General features: G+C 48.5%; 1 long non-coding RNA gene across 1 annotated transcript; it reads right to left on the bottom strand.

Moving 5' to 3' along the window:
* Positions 1-2,012: 2,012 nt before the first annotated feature.
* On the bottom strand, positions 2,013-2,886 carry LOC139831359 (uncharacterized). Its single transcript, XR_011746069.1, has 3 exons — positions 2,698-2,886; positions 2,485-2,595; positions 2,013-2,370 (listed from the first exon to the last, which is right to left on the bottom strand). It is a non-coding gene; the product is annotated as an uncharacterized lncRNA (long non-coding RNA).
* Positions 2,887-8,392: the final 5,506 nt, after the last annotated feature.

The raw sequence follows: 8,392 nt of genomic DNA, 5'->3' as shown, positions 1-8,392 counted from the left end.
GTCAGGTGGCACGCCCTCGCAACAGACAGGACGCGTGCCGGTGTTTTGCGGGCCGTTGCCCGAGGGACCAGGGCCCACCAGCAGTCTTGGGAGCCTCCCGGCTCTTCGTGTTGCTCGTCGCTGCTCGCCGGTGGGTTTTGGCAGGCAACACCCTTCCAATGCGACGTATAAGGCCCTATGCCAAAACCATCCTCCCTTAATAAGCGCATGCCACACTTGGGAAGGGTGAGTGCCTAAATCCGCTTGTAGGAAATTAGATTCAGGAAAATACACAGCCTTCAGAACCTGGCACTAAGAGTAGGCACTAAGAGTAGATGGATTCTGCAAAATTCGCCAATCTTGCCATGCTAACTGAGCAAGATTGAAAAGCTCTATATCTCGAAAACCCATACCTCCAAGGAATTTTGGTTTAGTCATAGTCTCCCAGGAATCAAACAAGGTTTTCTCTTTCCTTGTTTTGAGCCCCACCAAAAGTTTCGGATCAACGAATTTATATGCTCACATAAACCCCTCGGTAGCTTGAAGTAGGACATGGAGAACGTGGGTATCGCTTGCACCACTGCTTTAATCAGTACATCCTTGTCGCCCACCGATAGGCATAACTCCAGCCACCCCTGGATCCTCTTCCATACCCTATCTTTTAGGTATTTGAAAGCCCCATTCACTGATCTCCCCACATCAAAGGGTAAACACAAATACTTTTCAGTAAGGAATTCATTCTGAACATTGAGGATAACCTTCAGCTGTTGCTTTACTGCCGTGGGACACTTCTTACTAAAAAAGATGGACGGCTTGTCCATATTCAGGGAGGACATGCAGAAGGCGTATGACCATGTGGAGTGGGACTATTTAGAAGGCATGATGGCAAAGTTGGGTTTCCACACAGCTTGGGTTCAGATGGTGATGAGGATGGTAACCACGGTGTCATTCTCAGTTTTGTTGAATGGGGAACACTTAGAAGAATTTAAGCTTTCCACGGTCATACACCTGCGTTTTAGATATATAACCAAAGACTAAAATGCGAGTAAATGCATAAAGATAAGCCAGGGGAGGCAGGATCCATGGGCCATGGCCCAGGTAGGACGCCATATACCCAGCCAATCAATCAATCGTGCAGTACGTACATACTTACCCGGCCCGTGCGCGCGGACCGACGTACGTTGCCATCCACGTCGATCTCTCCACTTCGCGCTGCTGCCGCGCGCGAGATCCCGATCGAAATGTATATATGGCCGGACAGGCGTGCAGTGCGTGCACATTGCTGGCTGGCGACGGCGATCGACACTCGCACACAGTGGCTGCATCGCGCTCCCGTCGGCGCCGCAACATGTCTCTTCGACTGCCGTTTAGATTCAGATTTCAGGTGATGCTCGACGCGAGGGAAACGGCACAAACGCACGGTGTGGTCGGGGCACAGTGGCCTCGTCCTCGCCGCCTTGTACTACGTAGCTATTCATCCCGCCCGTTTTGACCAGGGACCAAGAATTAAAAGCACGGCGTGTCGTCCTGGTCGTACGCGCCGGCAGGTGTCACGAGACCAGCCCCGGCCAGGCCATGCAGGTGTACAATGTACGCAGGTAGGAGTACACACCGGTAGAAAAAAGGGCTTCGGTCGCGGTTCGTAACTGCCATTGGTCGCGGTTGCGCAACCGCGATCAATTAAGCGCGACTAAAGGCCCCCCCTTTAGTCGCGGTTCCTTACGAACCGCGACTAAAGGCCCGTCCACGTGGGCGGCAGGCGAGCACCAGGGTGGAGGACCTTTAGTCGCGGTTCTGCTGGCCAACCGCGACTAAAGGCCTCCGCAGGGTTTAGGGTTTAGCCCCCCCTCCCCCTAAATCTGGTTTCTTTTTAATTTGTATTGTTTTATTTCTTTTGGGTTTTAATTTTGAAGGAGTTTCACATATTCTACCGTACTACATACATGCATATGAATGTACAATTTCAAACAAATTTGAAATTAGAACCAAAAAGAATTCAAGAGGAATATACAATATATATTCAATATCGGATGACCATATACAATTTTGAACAAGTTTCCATACATAATTTAGTGCATATGAAGTTCTACGTCCTCTACATAGTGTTCTCCTCTAGGATCGATGACTTCCCTCGCGAACCATCCAGCTAGTTCCTCTTGAAGTGGTCGGAAGCGAGCTTCTGGACTAAGCGTCTTCCGGAGGTTATTCCTCTTGATGTTGTTCTCAGACGGCTGCCGCTCAGTGGTGTATCTCCGGATCCTCTCACAAACATAGTATCCACATAGATTGGTCCCCGGTGGCTGAATATCCCCAGTCCCAGACACTGCCCTTTTAAATTGTAGCTCTTTTTTGAATTCACCGACCTTTTCATCTACGAACCGTCTCCAAACCCTACGAGGCAAAGAAAATTAAATGAACAAGAGAGTTATTAATTAGTTACTTGATATTAGGAAATGAACGAAATAGGCCGATCGATATAGAGCGCAAATGAATGAAAATAATTACTTTTGCATCATTTTTCTCATGTCGGCCCAAAGCGCCGGATCCATATTCAGAGAGTCGTGGACGAGAACTGTGGAGGTGTGAAATTGAATTACTAGCAGAATCCAGTGGAACCTGCGGACACGATACATGCACAGTCATGCATAACTCATCGATTAGCCACATACCATGCATGGAGTAAACAAAAGAGAATGTGCTCAAGACAGAAACACTCACCCAAAATGGTAAGGAAATAGAATATCACTTTTGAGTTCCTGTTTTCTAAGAAACCGCCACAGGTCTTCCTCCACGTCGGCGGGGTGGTGTTCTAACACATATGAATTAACGATGTGTGGGTCAATGAACCCAACATCATGGATGCTCCTTATTCGCATTTCCCGCTTCTTCATTCTGCATAATAGCGTACACAACAAGATAGTTAGGACAATATATATATATAGTGCAGGCAATGAACGAGATGGGGTAGAAATTAATAAATCACTTACAGAACGTAGCAACTGATGATAGATTTGTCGAGCTCGCGCAGATTGAACAGCTGGAACAATTCACTCTGATGAATTGTTATATAGTAATGTTTGAAGTGATGCTCATGTCTAACTTCCGCATAAATATAGTCTTTGGCGTTTTTAAGTTTTATGTAACCCTTGTACCAATTTAGCAGACCTGTCATTTGTCGAGGTAGATCCTCTTCCTGCGCAGGCTCGACGAGAGGCCCATTCGGCACATATGTAAATACTACGTCCTTCATTGGCGCCTCATCAAGGCCTAACAGTGCACGAAGAGTGATACCTAAGTTGGCCGCTTGTTCTCTGGCACTCGCTACAGTCAATCCATGTGCTGCCGCAGCTGCTATGATATCGGGGGCATCCGGACCGGTGGCTTGCACTATGAGCGGGGCGATCGATTGTTTACTTTGTTCCCCGAGCTGGGCAACTTCTTTCCCCCCTTTTATACTTTCTAATTTTTTCTCGGCCTCCTCCAAGGCTTTCTTCTCCTGCTTCTCCACCAACTCTTTGTTCCTCTTGAACGTGAGTGCTTGCCTACGAAGTTCACGTGCATAGTCGTCAGGCAGATTCTTCGCGGCTTGGGACGGTGTGTTCAAAAATGACTTAGCCTAGCTCTTTTCCTTCTCAGAAAATACTGGCTTGGGCTCGGGCTCTCTTTTCTTCTTGCAGTCCGCCTTCCATTTCTCATGCTGAGCAGCCACGGCCGCTGCATTTTCCTCGACACTAAGTTCCCAAGGCCTCGGGATGAGAGGCTTCAGTGATGGCTCTGGTATCTTTGTGGTTCTAGGTACATAAGGCTCCGGGTTAATAACCCAGGACTGCTTCTGCTTCTTCGCCGGAGGTGGATTGGGGGGCGGCGTCTGATCACCCGCCGGACGAGGACTGGGGGGCGGCGTCTGCTTACCCGCCGGAGGTGAATTGGGGGGCGGCATCGGCTGACGTGAAGGAGGTGTAGGTGAACCACCACCACCACCGCCGCCGCCACCGCCACCACCACCGGAGGGGGGTGGACTTGTTTGCCTTGGCGCCTCGTCTGGAAACTTGATAAACTTCTTTTTCCATAGAATGAACTGGCGCTTGACACCTCCAAGTTTTCTCTCCCCTTCGGGTGTAGCAATGTCAATCTCCAGTCTCCACCGTGACACGAGCATAGCCATCTGGAATGGGGTTGTTGTGGTGGAGTGCTCCAGGCTCACATGGTAAAGCACTGCCGATGGCTACCTTCGTGGACATGTTCCCAATTGGATAATGCAGATGACATTCTTTCATCTCCTTTACATCGTCCACGGGGTAGCGAGGAGGCTCCGGTGCAGTAATATCGACCGCCGTTGCATTATCAGTAGCCGGCGGGTTCTCCGTGGAAGCCACGCTGCTTCTCATCCGCGGCTGGCTTCCGAGATCCGCTGGATGATCTTCATGCGCCCAGCTGCCGATCTTTCTTGTACTAGTATACTCACGGTTTTCTTCATCGTATCGAATTCCGATACCAACCGCGCCATAACATCTGCATCCCGATCCATCTTTCTCTTACGGCTTCTGTAACCGTACGGGTCATCGCTCTGGGAGAACCCTATTTTCCACGGAATGTTCCCCATGCCTCGTACACGTCCGCCGTGTTCAGGTTTCTCGAGGCTTTTGTCAGCGCGTCGTTCTCTCCGTTGAACTTGATCTTCCCCAGTTGAGCATCCCTCATTGCGTCAATAAGGGCTTGGGTGGGTTTAAACGTTTTGTCACGGTGAACACACGCCCCTGTCTCCGGGTCTAGCATTCCCCCATGCCCGTACCACCAGCTTTTGGCCCTTGGGTCCCATCCCTCCGTACCTGGATGGATTCCTCGCGTCCTCAGCTCGTTCTCCATCTTCTCCCACCTAGGCTCCCAAAGGCGATACCCTCCTGGCCCCATAATATGATTGTACTCCTTCTTAGCCGCATTTTCCTTATTTTTTTCGATATTTCAATGAACTGCTCCGATTTCTTCTGCTTCACAAATTTTGGCCAATCATGTTTCAGTTTCTCATATTGTCCTTTGAAATCCGGAGTCTTGTTCTGGTTGACATAGTCACGGGCTAGATTTTGCTTGAATTTCCGGAATGTTTCGGCCATCTTATGAAGAGCGAACTCTTTGACTAGCCTCCTCCTCTTCTTGTTTTCCTTAATCTTGTTACCCTCCTCATCGAACTTGTGGTATTCCGGAGGTAGGACGAAATGTTCCAGAAGCTTTTCCAAGCAATCTTTTTTTGTTCTCTTGTCGACAAAAGTGAAACCAAGACGTGCCTTCTTTGGCTCATTCCACTCCTGGAGGGTGATCGAGACGTTCTCTCTAACAACGGCTCCGCATTGGTTGATAAACTTGGTGGAGTGCTTACGGGGCTCCAGTGGCCTGCCGGTTGCACTGTCGACAACCTCGATGGTATATGTTTCTCCTTGTTTCAGCGTCTTGGTTGCGCCACGCTTTGACGACGTACTCGATTGTTTCGACGATCCGGCCGAGGGCTAAAATAAGAAAGAGAGTGGCGCGCGTTAGTACACACATATTTATTCAAATCAGTAAGTTTGTATCACCAGAGGCTCAATGTATATATATACCTCGGCGGCGGAGCTGGTTGCTACTTGCAATTGAAGATCATCGTTTATCGACGTTTCTTCCCCATCATCTTGCTGACGGCCTTCATCTTGACCGTCAAGATTCAGATACGAAGAAATATCCTCTTCTTCATCTTGTTCGGTCGGCACATAAAGAATATCGCCTTTTATGATGCCAAATAAATGTTCTTCAGCTTCTGGATCATAGTTGTCCATAATCGGGTCAGCTCTATCGTCCGCCATATGTCAGTCCTGAAAACATGTAGTAAAACCTAATTAATTGTCCTGAAAACGATCGACCTCGCCTCGCAGTGACCGCGTGACCGAGAGACTGGTGGTGGCGGTGGCGAAAGGGCGGCGGTGGCGAAAGGGCGGTGGCGGTGCCGAGAGGACAACACATAACCTTAGTTTTTTTAAGTCAAATTTTAGTTCTTTTTTTAGACAAACTCTTAAGTCAAATTTAAGTCATTTTTTACATCTTTTTAAAGTCAAATTGTAGTTCTTTTTTGAGACAAAATGTTTAAGTCATTTTTTAGTTTTTTTAAGTCAAATTTTAGTTCTTTTTTTAGACAAACTCTTAAGTCAAATTTAAGTCATTTTTTACATCTTTTTTAAGTCAAATTGCATGTAGTTCTTTTTTGAGACAAAATGTTTAAGTCATTTTTTAGTTTTTTTAAGTCAAATTTTAGTTCTTTTTTTAGACAAACTCTTAAGTCAAATTTAAGTCATTTTTTACATCTTTTTTAAGTCAAATTGTAGTTCTTTTTTGAGACAAAATATTTGTGTCATTTTTTAGTTTTTTTAACTCAAATTTTAGTTCTTTTTTTAGAAAAACTCTTAAATCAAATTTTAGTTATTTGTTTGTTTTAAAATTAACAAGAAAAAAAACAAAAAAAACAAAAAAAATCGGCCAGGCGCGCGCCCTGGCCTCTCTCTCTCTCCCTCGATCTCTCTTCTCTCTCTGCCGAGCGGCGCGCAGCACTGCGGCGCGCGCGGCCGGATGCATGCGGCGGCGGCGGTGGATGCAAGGGCGGCGGAGGCGGCGAAGTGGCGGCGCGGCGCGCGTGTGGCGGCGGCGGCGTACGGCGGTGGCGGCGCGCGTGTGGCGGCGGTGTTTCCGACGAGGGCGGCGAGCGGCGGTTCTTACGGGAGGCCGGATCGACTACGGCGGCGCGGCACCAGTAAGAAGCCCGGCGACGACGAGGGCGGACTACGACGGCGGCGCGCGGCGACGACGAGGGCAGCCTGACGGCGTAGAAGACGAGGGCGGCGACAGCGCGGCGCTGCAGAGAGACGAGGCAACGGTTCGGCGGAGAAGAAGAAGTGCCGCGCCATCCGCGCGCGCGCAAATTTATAGGGAAGGACCTTTGGTCGCGGTTGGTGACACCAATCGCAACCAAAGGGTATTTTCGCCGGGTTTTCGTTTCCCGCGGAAAAATACCCTTTAGTCGCGGTTGGTGACCCCAACCGCGACCAAAGGCTATTTTTCAAATTACTTTTCATTTCAAAATCTGAAAAATACATATAATATATCAATAAATTCAGAAAATTAAAACTAATTCATTTAAAAATCTTAAAAATATTAATAATATATCAAACAATTTAGGAAAATAAAACTAATTCATTTCTAAATGTTAAAAATACAAATAATATATGAAAAAATTCAGGAAAATAAAACTAATTCATTTAAAAATCTTAAAAACACAAATAATATATCAAAAAATTCAGAAAAATAAAACTAATTCATTTCTAAATGTTAAAAATACAAATAATATATCAAAAAATTCAGAAAAATAAAACTAATTCATTTCAAAATGTTAAAAATACAAAAGATATATCAAAAATTCAGTTCTTGCCGCCAGTTCTTGCCGCCTCTGTCTTCCCGCCAGTTCTTCCCGCTAGCTTTAGTCACGGTTGCACCCTCCAGCCGGGACTAAAGCTTACCCAAACATCCTTATCCCACCCGCCACTTTCTTCCCGCCTCCTGTCTTTTTTCCGTGCGACGTGTAGCCACCGCTTCCACGTGCCTCGCCCCGCCGACGCCGGCGTGCGACGTGTGTAGCTGTGGCTTACACGTGCCATGCCCCGCGTGCGCTATATAGAGCGACGAGTGCGGGCGCAACCACACGTCGCCACCGCCTCCGCTCATTCATCTCCGGGATGCCTCCACGTCGTCGAGGGGCGTCCGGTTTCCGTGGCGTTCGAGTGCGTCCGAGCGGTAGGTTCACCGCCGAGATACGCGCCGGTGGCTTCCGCCTCACCCTCGGCACGTACAACACGCCGGAGCTGGCGGCGCGCGCTTACGATGCGGCGGCGTGGCGCTTTCGGCGGCCAGGGCGCGACATGAACTTCCCGGATGTTGAATCGCTACAGGAGGCGGAGTTCCTCGCGCCACCGCCGTCCCTCGTCGACGACGAGGACCGTCGCCGGCAGCGCCAGTTGCAGCGCAGGATCGCCATCGCCGAGCGCGACGAGCAGTTGATGCGCCAGTGGAGGGCGCAGTTCCCCAACGATGTCGACAACACCGACGCGTTCTTTGCTAACCTTAGGGCACAACGCAGGTCCAACAGGCGCCACCGTCGGGCCGTCGCCGCCTTCGAGCTCGAGAACCCGAATACAACTTGGACCGAAAACGACCCTCGGTGGGATGACATTTGGACGGAGACAACCTCCGACGACGAGTAAAGACTAGACTAGTAATTTATCTATTTTATTGTAATTTCAATGAAGTCGTTGTCGGTTCTATTAGTTTAAATTTAGTTTATAAAGTTGTTGTCGGTTGTTTTTGTTCAATAAAGTGGTTGACACGAAATTTATTACGA

Source organism: Lolium perenne, chromosome 5 (genome assembly GCF_019359855.2).
Source record: "Lolium perenne isolate Kyuss_39 chromosome 5, Kyuss_2.0, whole genome shotgun sequence".
Lineage (NCBI taxonomy): Eukaryota > Viridiplantae > Streptophyta > Magnoliopsida > Poales > Poaceae > Lolium > Lolium perenne.
This window is presented reverse-complemented; position numbering and strand designations above follow the sequence as displayed.